Source organism: Manacus candei, unplaced genomic scaffold (genome assembly GCF_025592945.1).
Source record: "Manacus candei isolate 608988 ecotype Guabito, Panama unplaced genomic scaffold, ASM2559294v1 h1tg000077l, whole genome shotgun sequence".
Taxonomy (NCBI): domain Eukaryota; kingdom Metazoa; phylum Chordata; class Aves; order Passeriformes; family Pipridae; genus Manacus; species Manacus candei.
Genome location: NW_026138125.1, coordinates 5,827,510 through 5,851,511, shown reverse-complemented (window position 1 = coordinate 5,851,511; position 24,002 = coordinate 5,827,510). Strand labels below are relative to the sequence as shown.

At 39.2% G+C, this 24,002-nt stretch overlaps 1 long non-coding RNA gene across 1 annotated transcript in view; it reads right to left on the bottom strand.

Moving 5' to 3' along the window:
- Positions 1-23,640, bottom strand: part of LOC127481222 (uncharacterized) — a 459,181-nt gene extending 435,541 nt beyond the window's left edge. Inside the window, exon 1 of the long non-coding RNA XR_007908156.1 lies at positions 23,598-23,640. This is a non-coding gene — a long non-coding RNA (uncharacterized LOC127481222). The remainder of the gene's footprint in view (positions 1-23,597) is intronic.
- Between the last annotated feature and the right edge of the window lie 362 nt (positions 23,641-24,002).

Below are 24,002 nucleotides of genomic sequence, written 5' to 3'. Positions count from 1 at the left end.
AGTTATTTTCTTCTGATGTGGTTGGGGCTGGGTTGTTAACAAGTAGTTAATGAGCATATAGTAATGAGCATAAATAGCACATCCTAGATTTTAATCTCTTTCTTCTTGTCTTACCTTAATGTTGATCAAGTTCTGTGATATAATGAAAATCCTTCCTTTGCTGGAATCTTTATTATTCTGGAGGAGTGAATGGAGAAGAATTAAAAAGTTACTTTTCAACCACTACAGGTAAAACTCCTTAATTTGAATTCCTACTTCCCCCAGCAATTGTGTATCTTGTCTTTAATACTCTTAATTTTCATATGTTCACCAAACAGATATCTCTGACATTCCTTTTCCAAGCTCAAACATATCCAGGTGTTATGGTTCAATATGGTTCAATGAACACTTAGTTGGAGAAGTATTTCACATTACTGACTCTTCCATCTTTTTGTTCACAAAAAATAGTTTTCCAAGCACCTACTATTAAACACCAAAAATAAAACAATACAAACAGTGAGTGGAATTTATTCCCCCACGATAATTGATTGCATTTTCATGGTCTTACCTGGTTTCAGTGACTAATTTTGATATCTAGTAAGTCTGCAGGGGTTGGAAAATATTGAAAAGTCATTGCAGAGTGTAATCATTGATTTCTAATAAATATAGAGGACTCCTTGTTCAACTTGCACTTTGGTTTTTGTACTTGTAGGAGAGACAGTTTTCAAAAGGGAACATAAATAAGAAATTTAACTTTATTTGCTAAGCAGTTTATGACATTTAAATAAGGGAGTTTGGCAGTCCATCAACATGGACCCTCAGCTTCAGAGAGAAAACGAGTCTGGAAAAGTTTGGATTCACATGGGGCAAACAACCCTGAAATAACTGTTTATCCAGGGTGTCTGAGGTGCTCAGGCTTGTCATATGAATCAGGAATCATCAGGAGGCAGCAATAAGTGATCAGGGGTGTGATTAAACACTGACATGTTTTGTGTTCTCCAAAATATCCGCTAACAGGTATTTAACAATGAAAACCTGATTTTTCATGACTACTGAGACAAGCAGGGTGCCCTAAAATAGTCTTTATAGTCTTCTCCCAGCCAGAGAAATGGGTGCTGTGATTCCCAGAAGAAGGGAGGAATTTTAGCTTAGAAGGGAAACTTGGTATTTTTCCATGTTCTAAATAAAAACACAACCCTGTGACATTCTATACAAGTTTTCTTTAGTCACAGCTTTTTTATAATTTTATTCATATACATTTTATATCATCTACCAGTTAATAAACTGAACATCTATTTTAATAGAAGGACAGAAAACACACAGGCTTTCCCACCTGGATGATTTTAGCCAGTGATAAAGTGCAACGTGGATCAAGAGTGTTCCTTTTTCATATGTTTTTAGACTTCTACACTTAAGGGTTTATCTGCATGAGGAAAAAAGTTATATTTAATGGCTGTTCACTGCAATTTGTGACCCTGTGATGGACTGAAAGATGTGCTCAGGGAAGGCAGGGCCAAGCCTTTCAGAAGACACAGGATGGAAAGGTTGTCAAACACTGTGTAGTGAAACATCTCAAACATCTACTTAATAAGAACAAAATTTAGTTGCCCAAACAAAAATCACTCCTGGCCAGACAAGAAAACTAAATGAGATTGTTCTTTCTATCAGTTAAAGCAAAAATTGCCCTGTGATCACTGTGAGTTTGCACAAGGTAACTTCTGTTTCATGTGGCATTGCTGCTCTTGGCACCTCCAGAGCCCTGGACTTGGGCCAGATTCCAGAGCCCAGTAGCTCTGCCTTCACATCCAAAGGCACAGGAGAGCAGGGGAATAATTCTCCACTGTCAAAATCTATTTTCTCACTTTCAGCAGTAGCTAACATTCAGTGATAAAAATACACAGCCCCACAATCACAGAACGAAAGGGTTTGTTTTACGAGGACACGTGGGAAAGAAATACGATGCCTTTTAAAAACCTGTGGCAAGGAAGATCATCCTTTATGTGATGGCTGAAGTTAATGTTTGTAGGCTTTGTTGATTTTGGGCTGTGTTACTTGAGTGACACATCTCCGTGGATCGTATGAACATCAACTGACTCCTGAAATTCCTGATTTTAGCATCTCTATTTCTGCCAGAGGAAGGCTGTGGAAGTTGAGAGTTTGTTCTGAGTTTTTGGGAGACATTATCAAGTGCTTCTTGGTCTGCTGTTTGGCTCTATAATTGAGTGGAGTCCAAAAGATTAAAGGGTTTGATTTTTTTTGATTTGCCAACAAACTTTCCAAAAACTGCATTTTCAGCCATTGTCACCACAGAAAAAGTGCATTTTTCTTATTCAGATTAGCTGAGAAGAAAGTTGAGGTTTTTCCTGAGATCAGACTGTAACTTCTATAACTCTTTCACACTTCCTTAAGTTTTTGGTTTTCCTCTGGAGCACCAGGTATTCCTCAGGTGCAAGAAGGTTGCCAACCAAAAGGACCAGTGGCTCATTATAAGCTGCTGCACACACACATAAAAACCTGGAAGGTTATTTCCTCCCTCATTTCCTGCAGCAAATTGAAGCTGTACCCATGAGGTGCACTTGAACATTCGGGAAGTGTGAGTTTCCCATGATTGGAAATGCTGCAGGAATATCCAAGCCTAATTCTCAATGACAAATCCAATGGAGAGAAACGCTGTCTGGTGTTCTAAATAATAAAAACATCTAGTAATGCATCATAAGCAAAGCACTAAAAACCCCCCAAAAATCAAGAGAGACATAACTGGGAGGTTCTTGTTCTTCCCAGGAAGATCATCAATATACAGTAAGTCTCTTAAAGACCTGTGTTTAAATTATTAAGGCAGCCAGTTTAATGAAAAAGTAAGAGCTCAATTTAATAATTCATGGCAACAATTCCAGGCAAAGCACACAAAATATTTCTAGCATGTGGCTTAAGACTGGTTAGACACAATATCAAAATATGCAACGTTACACACAGTATGTTCTTATCTGTTAGGTCTGGTGGAGGGAATAAACATTTTTTCCTGATGAGAAAATCAAAGTTGTGTTGCCATTTCAGTGAAGTCAAGTTGACACCTGCAGAGAAGCAAGTCATGACATTTTAGCTGACTGGTTTTTTTTCTCCCCCTTTCCAGTTGTGGTTTGTTTCTTCCCTTTATTTATCCTGACAGACAAAAGAAAAATGTTGAGATGAGGATTTGGCATCTTTTCTCATAATTGTTCTTTGTTTTAGTTTGGGGTTTTTTTCCCCTTTTTTTTTTCTCTTCTTTCCTCAGTTAAATAAGTAGTTCATACATTCTGGACCCTGACAGTTCTACTGAGGAGAAACCCACTTGAACTTATTAGTATTAAAATCCAATGTCCCTCCTTTCTCTTTGCACCCCCTGCCCTCTGATTTCTCAAACATTTATCAAGATAATAAGCTTCAGGTTTCATAATATGAGATCTATTTTCATGTCATCCTGGCATAGACCTGACTGACTGAGCTAGGAAGATCCTTAAAAAAAATATGAATTTAGGATCAATAATATTTACGGCTCCATTTATAAAGCAGAAATCAAAGGCATATATAATGCTGAATTTATTGAGGGAAATTACACTGGGGATTTTGTTTACTGGCCTCTAATCCTCTGCTTTTTAACATCCCATTCTGTAAGAAAAACAAATATAAGTTGCAGGTGTTCATAAATGTAAAATGGCACATAAAGAAGCTCACAAATGATATCTTTTGTGACCTGATATTGCAGTACAGGGTACTCTTCAACAGTGGTTTTCCTGGCTGTATCTTATTTTTGTTAACTGTGGGTGCCATTAAAGAACATGATAAAGTTATTGTAATGGAATTGAAATACATTTTATTACATCAATATAAGTTCCATTTACTGTGCAATATGACAGTGCTTAATAATTTTATATTACAAGCGTAATTATGATATCAAATTAGTAATTTTCAGAGAGTGCTTGCATTAGACACTCATATGATACAATGCAGGGTAGTTCAATTCTCTGTGGTGCCTGAAAACACACGTTCCTTTTGGCTGGGAAAATGCAGAGATGTGGTAAAAGGAAGCACCTCATAATCCTTGGAGCAATTTCCTAAGGAGATTTACCTTCCACTGGAAGGTACAGATATTACCTGGATTGTTTTACAACTAATTCCACTACACTGTTGATGAACAAGACTAAAAGCTGTGATAAATCTTGTTTTTTGCTGATAATGCCAAAGGTCCCCAAAATACCACCCTGCTCTTCCGAACAACCTTGGTTTGACTAATTCCACTGGTACCAGGAAGGCAGTTCCCAATGGGAAGGATTAAAATTCCAGTTCAGAACGTGAAATTGTGAACTACTGGAGCTGCAGAACACCCTTGGAAAAAGGGATCAATTTGTGTCCCACTGAAATGCAATTCCTTCCAAGGCAGAGCACAGTGGACTTGGCACTGCTGAGCCTCACTGGTTTTAAGGCAGGAACTCAAGATTTGTATCCAGGTGATGTAACTCTGGAATCTGTTTTTCCCTTCTCCTCAGGGTTTTTGCAAGGAATTAATGGTCTATTCAGGTGCTGAAAAGTTTTGCAATGCAAAGTCATTCCAGGCTTTGGTTTTATCTGCCAAAATAAATGACGGAATGCGATGAAGGTTCACGAGCATCTTAATAAACCTTTAAGAGTCTGCCTTAAATACCAGTTTTCTATCCTAGAAAGCTCATCAATATCTAGACAGCCATGCAAACAGCTAGGAGGCCAGTCCATTAATGAAATGTTAATGACTGAATTAGACCTGTAATAACAGAAGTAGAATGCACTGCTGTGAGTCCATTAACATCAGCGGACCCTGCTGGGAAACAAGTAAACACAACATACAAAGGGAAAACTTGGGCTAATAAACAGTTTTTGTGCAGCAAAGGTGCTCAGAAGCCTGAGCTGTAAATCTCATTCACTGCTATATTAGTGGGTTTTGGGATTTTGTTTTTGGAAAAGTTTATTCAGGCAACACGACTCAGGATGCATTTCACAGTGTGATAATAAAATATGCACAACAGTGTTCATGCAAAGTCCATGCCCTGATAGTAAACCAAAAGCTGCTGCCAAATATCCTGATAACCACACCTATCATGATATGCTATAAGAATAATCAGTTCCCAATGGCAATTGCAGCTTCATTCTTTTGTCCTTTAGGAAGAAATTCTTCCCTGTGAGGATAGGGAGGCACTAGAACAGGTTGCCCAGAGAAGCTGTTGCTGCCCCTGGATCCCTGGAAGTGTCCAAGGCCAGGTTGGACACAGCTTGAAAAAAGCTGGGCTAGTGGAAGGTGTCCCTGCCCATGGCAAGGGGGTTGGAATGAGATGAGCTTTAAGGTCCCTTCCAGCCAAACCAAAGCTCTTACTCTTTCAGATTATTTAAAAAAACAACAACAGCAACAACAAAAACCAGCTTAAAGATCCTGGTTTAAAGCTGCCCTCACTTGTCCAGAGATGAGAAAGTTGTGGGAAGACCTTAGAGCCACTTCCAGTGCCTAAAGAGGCTCCAGCAGAGCTGGAGAGGGACTTTGGAGAAGGGTCTGGAGGGACAGGACAAGGGGCAATGTCTTCCCACTGCCAGAGGGGAGCATTAGATGTGATATTGGGAAGGAATTGTTGGCTGGGAGGGTGGTGAGGCCTTGGCACAGGTTGCCCAGAGATGCTGTGGCTGCCCCATCCCTGGAAGTGTCCAAGGCCAGGTTGGATGGGACTTGGAGCAACCTGGTCTAGTGGAAGGTGTCTCTGCCCATGGTAGGGGGTGGAACAAGGGCTTCAAGGTCCCTTCCCACCCAAACCATTCCATGGTTCCTGCCCCAGCCAGTCCAGGTGAGGAGCAGGGAACAGTAGTTATCACCTGATCGATGGCTGACCCAAGTGAAGTGGAATTTATGGACCCTGACTAAGGCCCTCGTAGACATCACAGAAACTACCACTGTTGGCTCTAATTACAAGTGCTATTAAAGTTTTACAGTGGGCCTTAAAAGTTGATTGTGCTTTGCAGAAGGTGTTAAACCCCAAGAAAGGGGATGGGAAACAGCAACACTGCCAACGGCTCCACCAGTGACCTTGTAACCCACCATGGGAGAGCTCTTGGCCTGGGATATAGAAATTAATTACTTGATTCCTTGGAATAAGAACTTCCTCTTCCCAAATATATAGTTCATTTTTCTTTTTAATAAAACTGAAATAAAAATTGGAAAAAACTTGCTTTTTCTTCTAGTCCTGACAACCTCAGAGTTTTCCTTACACAGTGGCCAAAGTAGGAAAAGCCAACATGTCTGGATCTTATCTAAACTTCTTCCTTTTTGGCAAGATTTAGAAATTTATGTGGAGCTCAGTGTCTTATTCCTGCTCCTGGAAACCTCAGTGTATCTCCCAAGGAGCTGCTTTTCCCCCACCTTTCCCTGCCCTGCATGTAGAGGTTTGATTTGCATTTTATTCTATAATAATTCACATACCTCTCCTGATTTTGCCCATTAAAAAGGATCTGCTGTAGTTTTTCCAGTGAGGATTCATTTGCACTAAGGACAGCTAGTTCTGTGGGTCAGATGCTTGAGGATGATGTGTAAAATATCTGTTCCCAGATCCCAAGGTTGGCTCAGACTCCACCTTGAGTAAATTAGCTGCACTCTGTACTATCCCTGAAGTAGGGGTAATATCACCTCACTATCTTATAGAAGTGCCTTGAGGGCAAAACCATTAAAGAAAACAACATGGGGGGACATAAAAAAACTAAAATTAAATATATATATATATTATTAACTTCAAGTACTAAGTTAATTTAAATTTTGGGCAACTAACTGTCTGAGTCCATGGTGGGCTTTTGCTTTTATGGCAATGTCTTTGTTTCCCAGAATACTATAACACTGAAGGACTGTATAGTGGAAGCTAATTTAATTAGAAAGAATGCAATGAGCTGATTATGTGCCTTGAAGAAATAAATACAATATCTGGATACTGAAAGAAGTGGTAGAATTAACTGTAAATTCTATGAACCACTCACTGTGCTTCGTTCTGTAAAAAAGAACTTATTATGTTTCCTGGGCTGGACTTTAGAACCACTTTGCTAAATATTCTTAACATTTCTTTCAGAGAAAGCAAATTTTGATATGGCAAGCTAAGCAAGTTACACTGTCTGTAATTTACTTGTCAGCAGAACAGTGTTTTTCTGTCTTTTGCCATTTTTCACTTGTATCCTGCAGCCTTTGCCATCTTTCTTGCTGCATTTCCACTGACAACTTTAGGGAGTAAGTTTTGTACAGTATTCACAACTGTGATATCAGTTCTAAAATTCAAACTGTGCAATGAAATGGTCCATGAAAAGGAGGTCAAATGCAAGTAGCAACATCTGACAAGAGAACATCTATTGGATTGGAGCTGATGGAGTAACCCTCTCTCTGCAGTAGTTCTTGAACCCCTGAGCACCCTCTTTCCATTTTTTGTACCTTTAAGAACGGAAGAGAAACACTTGGTAAACAGATTTCATGTGAAAAGTGAAGAAAATAGTAAGGCAACATAAGTTTTTCTGTAGTAAGTCACTAGAAAGTTGATGAAAATTGCTCAACACACTTATTTGATCATAGCATCAGTTACTTAAAAGCCAAAGATTTCATTTTGTGTTGTTCAGCTCTAAGAAGATGTGAGAAAAGGATTTTTGTCTGGAAATTTTTCCTCTCTTTGAGGCAAATTTTTCCTGAAAAACTCAAGTTATCTAAACTCTTTCTTGAACCCTTCTGTCATGTCCATGGAAAGATTTGATGACCCAGTGTTGAATTAGAAGATAAATTTTTGTTAGAGCTGATTTTCCAAAGTTCTTACAATACAAAGTGAAAAGTTATTATTAATGCAGGATGGTGCATGTGATGTTCTGCCTGTCTGAGTGGTCTGTGCAAAGAGAGGAACTTTTAAGATAAAGCAAAGTAATATTTTATTGTCTTATGACTTCAGCTGAGTCACACCAGTTTCAAATCACATGTGATACAGTGGGAAGGGAAATAACAACAGATGTAAGGAATAATCAGGTAAATGTTTGTAGCTAATAGAGATAAATTAAGGATCTTTGTATGCTTTTTTACATATAATGAAAAACCTGTTCTCTTTAAAGGGCTTTGGCCAAGGTGTCATAGAATTATAGGATCAACAGGGTTGGAAAAGACCTCCAAGATCATGAAGTCCAACAAGTTGTTGGAAGTGAGGACAGAGGTTTAAAAACTGGATGGAAGGAGGGAGGGGACACCACACAAGCAGAAATGTTGAAAATATGGAGTGGTGTTTGAGAAGCAAGAGCTGGAAGAGTAAGAACAAAAAGCTTGAGTGCAATGTGGGAAAGGCAGAAGGAGAGCCAGCAATGAAGGAAGATGTGGTGAGTCTTCGTTGTTTTTCCAAGGATGATCATTTCAGTGTCTGCATGTTTCACCTGGTGATGCAGGTGATGGGATGAGGGCAGCTGCAGCCACCAGAACCACAGAGGAAAACCTCTTGAATGAGAGGTTTTAGCTTTGGGTACAGAGAGAAGTGACCTTAGAGATGCAGGTGGCAATTCCGGCTGGGCCTCAGCTCCAAGGGGCTCCCTGGCTCTGCCACATCTCACTCCATTTCTCACCTCTAATGTGGTGTAATTTTTTGCAGCCAAGGGAGGACTGATGCTATTGAGTGAATACAAAGAATTGATTACAGTCTGCTTAGAATAAAATTGCATTAGAGCTTCCTTCTTTCCTTCTTTCCTTGCTGCTGTTGGGAACCTCCTGCCCCCAAATCCCTGCAGCTGGACCCGACTGAGTGAGAATTGTTGCTTTTTGTCCCCTTTTTACAAACTTGAGAAAGTAAAAAGATTTCAGTAAATACACTTATTTTTCTGATTTTGCTGCCCGGTCTCATACAGTGAAGTTTTCTGAGTATTAACTATCACTTTAAATTCGTCTCCCTTTGACTCATTCCATGTCATATGTAATTTGAACAGGTATTTGTGTAATTATTTCTCTGAATAATTATCATCATACAATCGCTATAGCTGCCAGTTTTGTTTTTCTTTCCTGCCAGAGAATAGCAGAAATGTATTAGGCAGTTGTGTAACTTATGATCTTGGATTCATGTTTAAAATGCATGGAATATTTTTCATTTTCTGTTTGAGGCAATACCTCATCTGGGATCATATCTCACAGTAGAAGTTTCCACTGGGTAAATGGATGCCTTGTTCTGCAAAGGGGTATAATCTACGTTGAAAAAGGATGTAAAAAATAAATAAAATCTGAATTTTTAAAGCTTTAAAGAGCCAGTGAATATTAATGGCTGCAGGTAGAGGCATAGCACATCTGGACAGCCACGCAGAGAGGTTTTGTGTTCATGGTCTCTTATTCCCTCTTAAATAAATTTGATTTGACCATCATTAGAGCCCTTTGCTGTTGTCTTTTGATGAGGATTCTAGGAAATTGGTTTGCTGGCTTGCATGGTTTACGGGCAGGGAGAGCAAACTGGAATTTGCAGGCACAAGTGTTCCTGCTGGATATCTAATTCCAGAAGTTGTACTCTCCGAAGGAGAGAAAAGTACTTTACTGTTGAGTTTGCTGTGTGTGTTTGCTTTTTCCCCAAGGTAGGTGGGAATAGGTACAACAAGATGGAGAAAAGGGGTGGCAGACTTTTAAAGGTTGGTGTGAAGGAAAATTTTTGGCAGCAAATCCACGTGTATAAAAGTCAATGATCAGCTGAGTGCACAGAGGAGTTGAGGGCAGACCCTTCATGCCACGGAGAAATAACAACATGATGCTCATTGCTCTAAATGAATCGGTGCTGCTGTTTGAGAACTGATTCATGGCTTTCTACTGACAAGTGTAATTAGAGAGAAAACTTTTTCATCTCATGAGTCATGCAGAATTTTCCTTTGAGGGACACTAATATTTGGAATGTTAAAAGAAGAGAGAGAGAAAAAAACCCACAAAACAAAACAGAGAATATTTGGAGTATTTAGGCTTGAACATTTTTAAAGAGAAATTAAGACTGGGATGAAAGTTTGCATAATGACAGAAACAGTTAATAATTGCAGGTAGAAGAGGGTGGTTGGAAGAAGGCAATCAGGTCCTCTGTCCATGTTGCACAATGAGTATGTGGGAATTTGGGCACCAAAGTCTTCTTTGCCTTTTAGTATTTTAAGTGAGCAAACAGGCTGAGGGTACAGATGCATTTGATTACTAATGATCATCAGAACATGAGCAGCACCATGATTTATTAGAGGAGTTGTTGACTGGGATTCCAAGAAAAGGTAATTGTTTCAGAGTTATCCCCACAATTAATTTCACATGTTTGAAGTCCATTAACTCCAACTGCAGGCCATGGGATACGTGTAAATGTTCCCAAAAAGAGCCGAGGTTTGGGATGAGAAGGGGGATCTGAGTGTAGGAGGATTGGGTTTTTTTTATCTGCTCTGTCTCTGACTTCCTCTGCAACCTGAACTAATTATTCAGTTCCTCTGGAATGACAAAGTGCATCAGTGGAATGACATGTTGATGAAATGGAAACATCAGAAATCCTAAGGTGCTCGGACTGTGACAACAGTGGCTTTTGTAAGTAGTAGGATCTGTTTAAACACATTATCATCATTGATCCTTAGACATCCCTATGTTTCAATGCTGCTGTCTGACAGCAGAACAGGGATAAGATGTCAGATTATTGTAAGAACAGAACTACTGCTGTCCTACCCCATGAAATGCTAACAAGCACGATGTGCCAAACCTTTGCATCCCCAACAAATGCGATATGCATGTTATGACTCGAAATACGGTGAGTTTTGAACAGAATTAATCCTTACTCAATCATCCAACAATGAGAAATATCGAGTTGTTTTTCTTAAGGATTAGGAAAATTCTTTTGGAAGGAGACAAACATTTGTCCCTGCTGGAAGCTCCTTCAGCTGTAATGCATCACTGTGCCTGACCAGCCCTAGAAACCTTGGAAAGACAAAATATGTACAAGCCGGTTGTTAAGCATATGTGATATGTTTTGCCTTGTCACCTGGCAACGACAAGGTTTTTCTAAACAAATTTCACACATTGCCAAAATTCCAACTTTTTGAAACACGTAAGCTGCTTATTTTTTTATTTATTTATTTCCCCTTGGTCAAACGCAGCCCAAGGTATGTCTTTCTCAGAACAGCAAATGCTGTCATTTCTACTGGTGGAAGAAATAACTTTCGGAAATTTGATTCACTTAGTCTTATGTACTGCCTGTAACAGCATTGGAACTGTAAAAAAAGATAGAAAATATGCTGTCAATGAAATTATTCCTAATCTGTCCTACATGTGCTTTAAAGTTAACAAATAAACTGATGCCAATAAATCTTTGATTGACCTACATTCAGCTAATGAGCATAAAACTATATTACAATACGTGAATAATAGGTATTATTCATCTATTACAATAGGTGAAAGAGAAGCTAAAGTTGTTAATATTTCTTTTCAATTGCAGAATATTTAGCATAAAAGTGATCGAATCATTGCCTGACATATCTCTGTGTGTTCAGGTTGGGGAACAAAAAAGCAACTGAGATGTCATTTCTTAAGCTTGAATTGAAAGTTTCGAGGACAATACTTCAAACTGCAGAGTAAAAGCTACATTGCTACACTCTGGCAAGCTTTAATAACCTCATACATTCGGTTACCTCCTTAATCTGCCAGTTCTGTTTTCTATACATCTGATCACTGATAGATTTATCTTTTACCAGCTGTCCCTCCCTCCCCTGTGCAGGCAGTGGCAGTGCTGATCCAAGCCAGTGCTGATGGGATTCCAGCCCATTACCACCCCGAAGGTGGCTGGGATTTGGGTGCACAATGGGGTGTGACACCGCTGAGCGAAGGGAGGCAACTCCTTATAAATGACAACGCTCTGGTAATGACACACACGGGGTTTGGGAGTCAGCAGTGATGAGTGGACCTCTTAGTGTTATCCTTGGTGGGAGATGATGCCCAGGAAGTAAAGATGGATGATTTTTCCATGTGGTTAGTGCAGGATTTTGCTGGTTCCATCCCACCTAGGCGATGGGTTGTCGCTGGATTTGCACCGGAGTGCCTCGTGTTGGCACTGAGCTGCCAGGGGAAGTGTGGAGATTTTTAATTACCCTAATGGTGAGCTAAAAAGTGCTGGTGTTCCTAATGCCATGGAGAGTGCAGAAAAGGGCTTTAAAATGCTAAAACAATGGTGGGCTCCTCGCTGAATGATGCAGCGCTCTGCAATAATGCGGCACGTTTGGAAAAGATCTGTATTTTTTCAAAGACAAACATCAAACAGAAGGAAAAAGGTTATGTCACCTTCACCCTCACAGTGCTGTCATTTATATGCTATCAGCTCATTAAATTCACATTAAGATACTCCATGGGACTTTAGGAGCTATTAGTGCACCTAAAATGGCATAACAAAATCTCAGTTCACTTTAAGAGAGATGGCATTGCGACATTTTGTATTTCATCACTGAATTATTATAGTCTCAGATGCATTCTGCTGTGATGGTAATGGAAGGAGGAATACTAGAGAGGAAAGCTGTCCATTTGTTTATCCCCAGGGAGGGAAAAAAGAAAGTTTGATAAAAAACTAGAGTGAAAGTAAAGCATTAACAATTTAACCCCTGTAGCAACGCCGAGGAACACGCAGGATTTTTTTCTATTCTGCTTTTCAGGATGTTTAAAAAAAAAGAAAGAAAGGAAATTTTGTATATAGGGAGTCGCTTCAGGCAATGGAAGGTGCAGCAAATGTACTGCATGAATGCATCTCAGTCTTTTATAGGTGAAGTCTCTCATGGCAGCCATAAAATACCTTCCTTCATATAAATTCTCATGATAAAAATGAAACTGTGATTAAATCTGATGCTCTTGTTAGTTTGTTGTTGTTTTTTCTCCCCTTGGCTTTCATCAGCAAAGAAGTGTGTTACTATAGGTAAATCTTCAACCTTTTATTTATAAATCCCACGTGGGATAATTCCCAAGAACAAGCCTTAGGAAAGAATAAGGAAAACTGAAGCCATACTAAGTTATCATCAAATAAATAATATATATATATATGTGAATACTAAATAAACACCACACTCCTTGATAAATAATAATTTAAAAATGATATCTGAATTAATCAACCATATATTTATGTTTTGGGTCTGGGAAATAGCTTGGTCTGAGGATGCCTTTTCTACACAGTGAATGCAGCTGTATATTAAATACAGAAATAATATGTATTGAAGGACAGAGAATAAGTTAAATTCGGTTTTTAATTTGAGGCAAAGGTAAATTTCTTGTAAATGTGTATGAATGATTTAAAAAAAAACCAAAAGTGGGTTGAAGGAGAGAATTTCTTCAGTGGAGAGGGAGCTCAAAGACATTGGAAGAGTCACTACAAGAGAAAGCCCAAGGTTTGGAAAGCAGAGGGAATAATCACTTAATAACTGCCCACCAAGCACCTGCTAAATTTACCCCAGTGTTTGACTACATTTAGGGCTTCAGAGCATAATCTCTGCAGCACAGGGATTCTGCTGCTTGTTAGACAGTTCACCTGTTGAAAAGCTTGATAGAAACCAGGTTTATCATCAGGAAGCTGCTCTTGAAAGGTCACCCTGAAGGCTAAAACCTGGCTGTGGATATAGTTTTCTGTCGGACAAAAAAGAGGACGTGTTGCACTTAAACCTCTGGGTTTTGCCTGGTGTTGGTTTGCCCTTTCCTGATGGTTTGGGATGCTGATGTTTTGGGATCCTGGTGGTGTGGGATGCTGACCTGAGCACTGGGCAGCTTGGGAGGCAGCACAGCTCATTCCCATTAGTGACTGCCAGAAAACATAGAGGAATTAACAGGGAATTTTGTCCAGTCTGGGGCAGGATTTTTAAAGGTCTAACGAAGATTTAAAGTCCTGGTGGTATCACTAAAGAGCACTAAATTTTAACCTGTCTTCAGGCAAGGGAGCAGTGGAAGCCACGAGAAGTTCTTGCACATAAACAGGGGAACTTAACATTTAGGATGATGTGAGGCAAAAATCAGCAGTAGTTGTGCAATTTTGGGGAAGTTCTGGGTCTTCCTCATGGAAGATGTAAAACCAGAGAATGTTGTAAAGTGACTTATAGATCCAACTGGGGAAGGTGTCTGTATTTTTTAAAGTGTTCTGTTCAGACCTCAAGATGCCAAATATTTGGAATAGTTGGAGGAAAAGACAACCATATTTAGATTTTAGAATTTTTTTTTTCCAGGAAAATTTCCATTGTGAGTAACAGAGATTCAAGCCTTGAGATTGTGGCCAATTTAATCCAAACACTGCAAGAGAAGTTGCACCAAGCTCCCAAATTTCAAGCTTTGTGACCACAGTGTCGTGGATTAGGGCATTCACTGGGGGAATCCACAAAGACTTGACCACTTATACAGAAATATGGTTTTATAACCCATTATAACATTTATCTAAACTTTTTTTTTATAGACTTATATTATTTATTTGGTATCATTTTATTTTGATAGATTTATATAGATAGGAACAGTTCTTATTGCTCTTCAATGGCAAAATGGTTGCGTAGAAGTCAATCATGCCATTAATGGATGAATTAAAGCTTCATCTTCTTGTTTAGATAAAGGGTTGCTTCTGATCCACACAGATTTAACTCCAAGTAGATTTTCCTCCTAAAAGTGAGTATCTTGGCAGGGAATATCCTGAGGCAAAGGAGCTCCAGCACAGCAAATTCAGAGCAGAAAAGCCCCCAGTGCTGTTGGGAAGACCATGAGAAATCTTTGTTGTGTTTTTTCCTCCCAAACCCAGCACAGCAGTCAGATTACTGAGAGTCACAATTGGTCCAAAATTTATCTGAGTTGTCTAATCCTGTCCCTTCCAAAGGAAATGTCAGGGACAAACAGACCCACTCCTGCTCCAGGCTAAGAGCACATGGCTGGGTGCTGGGGATGGGGACATGGGGGATGCTTGTTTTTCACCCTGTCACCTTTGAAAAACCCAGTGTGAGCCAGTTTATCTGCTCTGTGTTCCAGTATCTGCCAGAGAGAAACAAAATAAACGTTGACACCATTGCCATGCACTGGAGAAGCTGATTTTACATCAAAAGCACTGTGCAAGCTTTCATGAAGTTTGCCAAAAGATCCAGAGACTGTGATATTTAATAACATTCAGGGGTATCTAATTTGCAATCTTTTCATCAGGTCCAAAAAATCCACGTTATTTGTTTACTCTAAGTCTATTATAAAGTAGCTTTTATTTCATATCTCTCCTGGCCACCCTGTTAAGTGTTTTGCACCATGTCTTACTGATCTTAAATATTTGTTTTATAAGGTGAAACAGAGTCTATCCCCAATCTTTGTATAGTCAACTAAACCAAAAATCTCCTTCAGCCGGTAAAGAGCTTAATTTTGCACTTTATTTTTTTACCACATCTTGTGACATAGATACCCATTGCTGCCACTAATAGCTTGTCTGCCCTGGGAATCCTTTCCCAGGTATTCACTGAAATGGCTGGAAGTAAATATTGCTGTGCTTATAGACCTGGCTGGGGCTCAGTATCTTGGCATTATGTGGAGTGTCAAGAAAAATAACCGTGGGCTGCTCACTGTGGAAATTGTTCTTACAGCTGCACTAGACCTGCACAGCTCCACGACATCTCCAGGAGGGCTCAGAAGCTAAAGGTAAACCAACCAGAAGTTAAACCAGGACCTGTCTAGGCTGGTTTGCAGAATCCACCCCAAAATCCACTCCTGGAAGCCTTTAGCTTCCTCAATCACCAGTTTGAGAGGACTGGGAGTAGAGCAAATTGAAAGCTGAATAAATTTATGCTGTTTTAAAGAATTACAGGTTCATAGAATGGTTTGGGTTGGAAGGGACCTTAAAGCTCACCTCATTCCATCCCCTGTCATGGGCAGGGACACCTTCCACTAGCCCAGGTTGCTCCAAGCCCTGCCCAACCTGGCCTTGGACACTTCCAGGGATCCAGGGCCAGCCACAGCTTCTCTGGGCAACCTGTACCAGGGCCTCACCACCCTCACAGGGAAGAATTTCTTCCTCATATCTAATCTAAACCTCCTCTCTGTCAGTTTGAATCCATTCCCTTGTCCTGTCACTCCAGGCCCTTATCAATAGTCTCTCTCCATCTCGTAGCTCCCTTCAGGTACTGGAAGGCCACAATTAGATCACCCCAAAGATTCTTTTCTCTAGGTAGAACAATCCCAATTCTCTCAGCCTTTCCTCCCAGCAGAGCTGCTCCATCCCTCTGATCATCCTGGTGCCTCCTCTGGACTCTCTCCAGCAGCTCCATGTCCTTCCAGTGGCTGGGACCCCAGAGCTGGAGGCAGCTCTGCAGGTGGGGTCTCATGAGAACAGAATAGAGGGGCAGAATACCCCCCTGCCCTGCTGCCCCTGCTGTGGGATCAGCCCAGGACACGAGGGGGTTTCTGTATTTAGAAATAATAAGGTGAAGCTCAGAGATATGAAGTCTGGTACTTGCTTTGACAAAAAAACAAAACAAAAAACCCCCTCCATATAATTTAGAATTGTGGAAAATTTTTGCTAGACAGAATGATGAACAGCAACTTTAGCTTAATATGTAAGTAATTATACACAGTGAATGCAGAGTAAAATTAAAAAGAAAGCCCTATTCAATAGTGAACCTCAAGTATTCTTGTTAAATCAGATTGGAATAAATAAAGATTTGTGGTTTTTTTCTGGGGGAAAAATAAATATAAGAGGTCACAACATGTCTCTAACATATCTGGACATGGCTAGAGGGAAATGTTGTGTAGCAAAGTTCTCCCATGGACTCCAGGCTTTAGTTCAAAGCAGTAATTGCAAGTGATCAGATCTGCTCCTGTCTCCTGCACTTGTCTGAGAAAGAAGATCTCAGAGGCTGGGATTCCTAGGGAGATCACTGCCATTGGTGGTGAGATCAAACACTGGGTTGTAGCCAAATTCCCAACTGGACCCACCACCACTGTAATAAAGAAAAGTTCTTTAACATTTTCTGGTGTTTCATGATGGCACATTAATACCTACAGCCATGGTTTGATTCCCAGCATAAGGAATTTAGCATAAAGCAGTGACTGTTGCTTGATGTTTGGGTGTGGGATTGAGTTACTGTGCCTTGACAAATTAAGAGACATCAGCTGAGCCCCAGAAACCAATTTGGTGCACCCTCACAGCCTGTGGCAGAGGGAAGTTAAAATACATTATCCTCAAATAGAAAGAAAGAGGTGTAATCCAATGTGGTTTATCCTTTTTTGAGGTGGCCCAAGATTGTGCAAACGGGGCAGAGAACTTCAGCACCCACTTGGTGACCTTCCAAGAGCAGATACTTCAGCACACATTAGTGATTTTTCAAGCTGTGGTAACTCTTGTGTCTCAGCTCCAGGTTTAAAAATTTGCCTGCACTGTTCCTGAAGATTCCAGGTAAGGCCAGTGTCAGACTAGTGTGGTTGTCCTGCCTTCTGTGGGAGTGACGTGCCAAGGAAAGGACCATCAGGAGGGGTGGGGTAAGGAAATGAGCGTAAATAAACCAGACAAAGCAAGGTCCAGCTCTGTAACAAAATATCTGCAAAGAATCAGAGTGTTTGTCAATTTTTAGGCAGCTCCACCCGAAGCTCCTACTAATTTTCTTTCAATTTTCTAAAACACAGGCTCTTATGTCAGAGGAAGTCTGATGTGGGCAGAAATTAAGATATTTGCTAAAATTTGAGGTGACTGCATTTCTGAGTCTGGAGTTTTCCTACGTTTTCTTGCTTGCTAGAGAAGGTGCCACGTGATGTGACACACATGTTACAGTGCACTCAGACACACTCTTAATTTTGGGGGGGGAAAGATAAAGTAGACTTTGGGGATGACTTTAGCTTTGTGTGTCTCACTTTGTTATGAAGTGCCATAAATAGCCCAGCCTGATTTTGACACCCTTCAGGAAATACTTATTCTAGCACTGGAATTGCCAGATACATCAGTCTTTGATACTAATTATTGAGAAAACTGGTCTGGGAAGTGGTGGTGCTTGTTTGCATGCTGGGGGGAGAAAATGTTAATTTGGAGGATGAAAATCCCTTTTTGAAGTGGAGATTAGAAAAGATAATGAAATTTACTTCTATCCCTAAACTCTGAAACTATAAACATGGACTGCAGAGCCAGAGGTGGAAGATTGACCACTTGGACTAAGATTTTGGATAAAAACAAGTTATAGGTAGAAGAAAATAAAAAAAGGTCTGTGTTTAGAAGAAGTTAAAATACGTAGTAGTAAAAAGAATGAAGAGGATTGCAAATCAATAAAATAAAACAGAAAAATTGGACAGAAAAAAAGCAAAAAGAAGAGAAGAGAAAGAAAAAAGGGAAAGGAAAGGAAAGGAAAGGAAAGGAAAGGAAAGGAAAGGAAAGGAAAGGAAAGGAAAGGAAAGGAAAGGAAAGGAAAGGAAAGGAAAGGAAAGGAAAGGAAAAAAGAAAAGAGAAAGAAAGAAAAGAGAGAAGAGGTTTGAGAAAATCATGTTATAAATTCCTATAAATTAAGGTTGACCCCCATAGCCGTGGATTTAAGAGTTGTTTCAGGTCTTGGTGGTTGCACTCTTTGCTTGATGAGATTTCAAAACATATATTTATCCTTGACCAAAGTCTCCCTGGTCCCTGTTTGCTTTTCTGAATATTTATTAAGCCCTGAAGAGCAAAATCTCGCTGTCCTTAACTCTGATATCCAGTAGGAAATTGCGTGGAGTCCCAGGGATGAGAGCCTTATACTTTGGAAATATTGTTTTCTCAGGATGCTTGGTGGTGGAGTGTCTGGAAAAGATGGCTTAAGAAGTATTTATCCAACCTGCATGTGCATTCAACGGGAAAATACTGAATTTTTAAATTTTAATTTTTAATTTTTCGTGAATTTTTAATTGTGTCTATACATTTAATTTCATTTTATTTCTTTTTAAACAGTGGGTCATTTCAGTATCTGACACAGATGTGTATGATCTGCTCTGAGCTTAAATCTGGTCTAAGGATGGATGAGTGATACTCAAAGCTTCTGCCTAGACCAGAGTCATATTTACTGTATTATCTACTCCTATAAATGTCTTTAAGATAAGATAATAAATAAATCTGGTTCAATGAGACGTGGATAGTACCACCTACAACAAATGTTGAATTAATACTGAGGTGACTCCTTAAACCCCTACCAGGTGGGATGATTTTGGGCAACTCAGGTCACCCTGGATGTAGCTCATTTTACCCATAAAATAGGGATAATTATCCATGCTTTTTCTCCTCTATAAAGTCTTGGGATTTGCTGTTGAGCCAGATATCCTTGTTTTGTAGGAAATCAGCCAGATCTATAACTGGTTTGCAGCAGAGGAAAACATACAATAGAAAAAAATAATCAGCGTTGTACACTAGTAATTACTCTTATAAATACTTTTATTTTTGTTGTTGTTTTGACTCACAAGAACAAGCAGGAACATTTCACAGCTTTCTTAGGGCTGTCTAGTGTTCTTGCATTAGTTTTATTGCAGACTTCCCTTCAACTCATTAAATCAAGATCCGTATCAGACAAAACCTGCTGTCTGGTCTCACCACCCGACAATTTTTGCTTGATGAGAACTTCAGCTCTCACTAGTGATGAGAGAAACTGTTCCTGAGCTCATCTGTCGGTGTAAAAATTGCCTCAAGAGTATCCAGCAACTCTGCAAGGTCTGAAATGAATCTGTCAGTGCACTGACCTTGGCTTTGCCCTTATTCCAAGTATATGTATCGCTAGATATCAACAATCTAAACAGAGCTAAAACCCTAAGCAACCAAAATATAAACAATCAAAACAACAAATGCATTTGTTGCATTAGCTGACAGCACCCATAATGTCACTGGACAAATATGTAAATACTGACCTAAATCCCTTCGCTGGAGACTTTTGTGTTCACTTTGAATGTTGGAACAGACCCAGCTCGGGGGCTGCCCACAAACCTCGGTGCCCACACGGCTCCAGGGGCAGGGCTGTGCCACAGCTACTCCTCCTGGGAGCTGAGCTTTGCTGGGATTCTGCAGGATTCCAGAAAGCTGAGGGTTTCATCCTTGTGAATTTGGCACCATTCAATTAATTAAAACCAAACTTATAACATCTTTTGGCTGAGTGCAAAAAATAGACATCTGAATGCGCAGAGAACCGGAGCGCTGACCCAATCCATCAATTAGTTGGACCTTAATTGCATTTTTTCCCACTGACTTCAGGAGTCGTGGATCAAACCAAATGTGGTTGTCTGTGTGGAATCAGCTTTTTGCTGCTGGACCCAAAGACTTTGATAGGTGTTTCCTGAAGCAGGTAATTCCCAGTAATGTTCCTTTCCATTTGGATGGTTAATGGAAGCAGGATAACAGGATAACAATGCTTGGGTGGGGCTTTGGTCATGTGGACCAGAACAGGGTATTCCAACCTCTCAAATCTCCAGGAGCAGATGCTCACATTTTGCATCACCATGGAAATTCATATAAATCTCTCATTTTTAGCCTTTTGACTGAGCAGGAAGTGACCAGTTTTCCAGGCATTGCCTCTTCCCCAAAGAGCAGGAAAGGCTGATGTTCTGGGTCAAGACGAAACCAAAAGGCTGGATAGGTTTTCAAAGGTGCATTTTTAAATATCCAAGGAACCATTTTTGCAGGAATCATGACAATATCTGCACTATAGAGTTAGTTGGTACACAAATCCATAAAAATTAGTAGTGCCCAGATCAGCAGATAAATCCTGATCTGAAACATTTTGCAGCTTCATCTCTGTCCAGTTAAATGAAAAAGGTTGCCAGTTCATCAAAATTATTAAGTATTCAGGAAAACCTGTCTTTACATTGCAATAATTTTTATAAAACAGACTTAAAATAGTTTTAAAAGTTTCTCACCCTTCTGATAACAGATTTTTTAGGTAAGGATTAGGCAATTGCTAATGTTAATAATTCTAATTACAACTCTTTCTGAATTAAGAACTCTAATTCTAGAGCTTCTCTTCCTCACTAAGGTGGTATTCACCTTGAGATAGACAGCATTCCCCTACTTCTGGAGAGCTGTGATCTGGTTTATATGGAATATTGAGTATTTGTAGTATTTCCAGACACTAAACTCAGAGTGATTTCAGCTGAATCTGGGCAGCTGTGGGATATATGATGTAATTTACTCTGTATAAAATAGCAATAATGCCATTTACCTGCCTCAGTGAAATTTTATGAGGATAAAACTAAAGCCAGAATTATCTTTAAGGGTGTTTCTGACAGCACACTTTCCAACAGCTTTTTGGGAAAACATGTTCTGCTGCTGCGCTTTTTGTGGAGGGATGTGTGAGGAGATAATTTATTATGATTTTAAGGGAACTAAATCCCAGAATTTCACATTCTGGTTATTTCAGTATGGATGTGTGTTTGCCCTGTTCAGAATTTCTGTGAGGAATATTTCTGTTTGGAATACTTTTTATAATCTGGATGATTCTAAATGTGTTTGGAAATGGAATCACAGAATGGTTTGGGTTTGAAGGGACCTTAAAGCTCATCTCATTCCAACCCCCTGCCGTGGGCAGGGACATCTTCCACTGGACCAGGTTGCTCAACCTGGTCTTTATTTTGAGAATCTGATTCTTATTTTGGTCTGTGAAAGTGATAATACAATAAAATCCTATTTACTCTGTCACAGGGAGACCCTCAAGGCTCTTATGCAGATTTAAATCGGGAACTTTGCTGTCAGTTGTGTGATTTTGTCTTGAATCTCCTCTTGTTTTCTATATCAGCCCATGAAGGAAGTAAAGAATTGCTTGAACACACATTCCCACCCAGTGTAACAACAAGAACTTACTGTACATAAAGTGCTGAACAAAATAAAACACGAGAAAACAAATAATATTTGAAAACTCCCAACATTTGGCTTCTCATATAACTGTGGAAATGCAGCAAATCACTACTTTTCTATAATACAGAAAGTTAGACTTTTAATAGAAAGGTCTGTTATCTCCTCTTGTGTAATTTCCTCTAAAATACCGAATAACCAAGGAACTTTTTCATGTGTAATGTAATTTCAGTCTCGATTTTATTTTTTATTCTGGTCGAGGTTAACTTTTGTGTTCTCCAAATGAATTTCAAAAGACCATTTATTCAGCTAATTTTTGCGGGCAAAAACACACTGAAACTTTTCTCCCAGTTGGTAAGCAGCTATCCCCTAGTTTTATTCAAGTTTTCACATAAAAACGCCAGTCGGGAATAAAACTGACAAATATATTCAATCAAGGATGGAATATTTTTTTCCCTCTTAAGTTGCAAATGGCTTCATTAAAATAAAAGCACCACCTTAGGGATTGCATAAAGCAGAATATTGGTACCTAAATGGTATTTATGACTCGGCTAAATGTAAAGTGAATTAAAATTTAAAGGATTAGAGTCAGGTAGGCCAGAACCACTCGGAGAGGAATGTCCATTAAGGAGATGGAAGGACCTGCTGTCCCCAGTGACAGGAACATGGTCAGGCACCTCCACACTTAGTGGCACTGGAAATGGAACCCCGAGGTACTTGGGTGATGTTTAGGCAAAAAAAAATTTAAATCCTCGTGAAAAAATCCAGGGATTTATCTAATTTTATGTGTATATAAGATGTAGATTTATGTGTATGAATGTATATATATATATGTATGAAATATGTATTATATATTATAGATACATATATGTATTATATATTAGAGATTGCAATACATTATTTATTAGATCATATATATCTATAGATATATGTATCTATATATACCTATATAGATACATGTATGTCTATAAATATGTATATATGAAAATATATAGAGACATATAGATTTATCACTGAAAATTATGTATAGATATGTGTATATACCTCTATATAGCTATATATAACTATATAGAGAGATATGTATATGTCTATATAGATATATATAACTATATATAGAGAGACATATATAACTATATCACTGCAAATTATATATAGATATCTATTATATTTAGATATATAATAATGTATATAAAATATATAAACAATATTATAATATATTATATATAATAATTTGATATATAATATTATCTATACATATGCATATTACATATATAAATATATATATTTATATATTAGATATAGTATATTGCAGCACTAGCAGGAAACTGCAGATGAAAAAGAAGAGAGTTAATCATGTAAAATATAACACTTTCCAAGTTAAATTCATTAAAATAAAATGCACTGTTATTTTAGCCATAGCACTGTAAATTCTGCTGCTTCCACGTCTTCCTAAAAACTCCAAACTGTATTTTAAGGAACTTCTGAGACAGGAAGGGATAAGGATCCTTCATGGTAAGAGTCTGCCAAAGCAAATTGAATTTTTGATGTGAAGGGGACAGTGCTTTGGGGTTTACACTGTATTTGCACACATTGTGATATATATGCTGCATTTCCTGATCTTTTTATCTTTGAGAATAATGGAATAGTCACAGAATCACAGAAGTTTGGTTTGGGAGGCACTTTAAATCTCATCCTGTTGCACCCCCTGCCATGGCCAGGGACACCTTCCACTCGCCCAGGTTGCTCCAAGCCCTGTCCAACCTGGCCTTGGACACTCCCAGGGATCCAGGGGCAGCCACAGCTTCTCTGGGCAACCTGTGCCAGGACCTCCCCACCCTCCCAGCCAGGAATTCCTTCCCAATATCCCATCTAACCCTATTATCTGTCAGTTTGAAGCCATTCCCCCTTGTCCTGTCCCTACAGTCGCTCAGTTAATTCATTGAACCCAGTGTTGGCCTCAACAGTCAATATGTTACAGCACATGATGGACTGAAGTTCTTGGAAGACTTGTTTTCTTCCTTACATCCTTGTTTCTTCATGGAACAACCATTGTTCGAGTTACTACACAGTGGGGAGCTGATCAGGAAAGTTTCTCATTACTCAGAGTGTTTGTGACCAAACAATAACACATTCTTCAAGATGTGTGGTTTTAATTTACAAAAGCATTTCTGTAAAAACCCAGATTTTTCAGTTACAGTTTTTAAAAAGTAATGGGGGGAAAAAAATTCAACC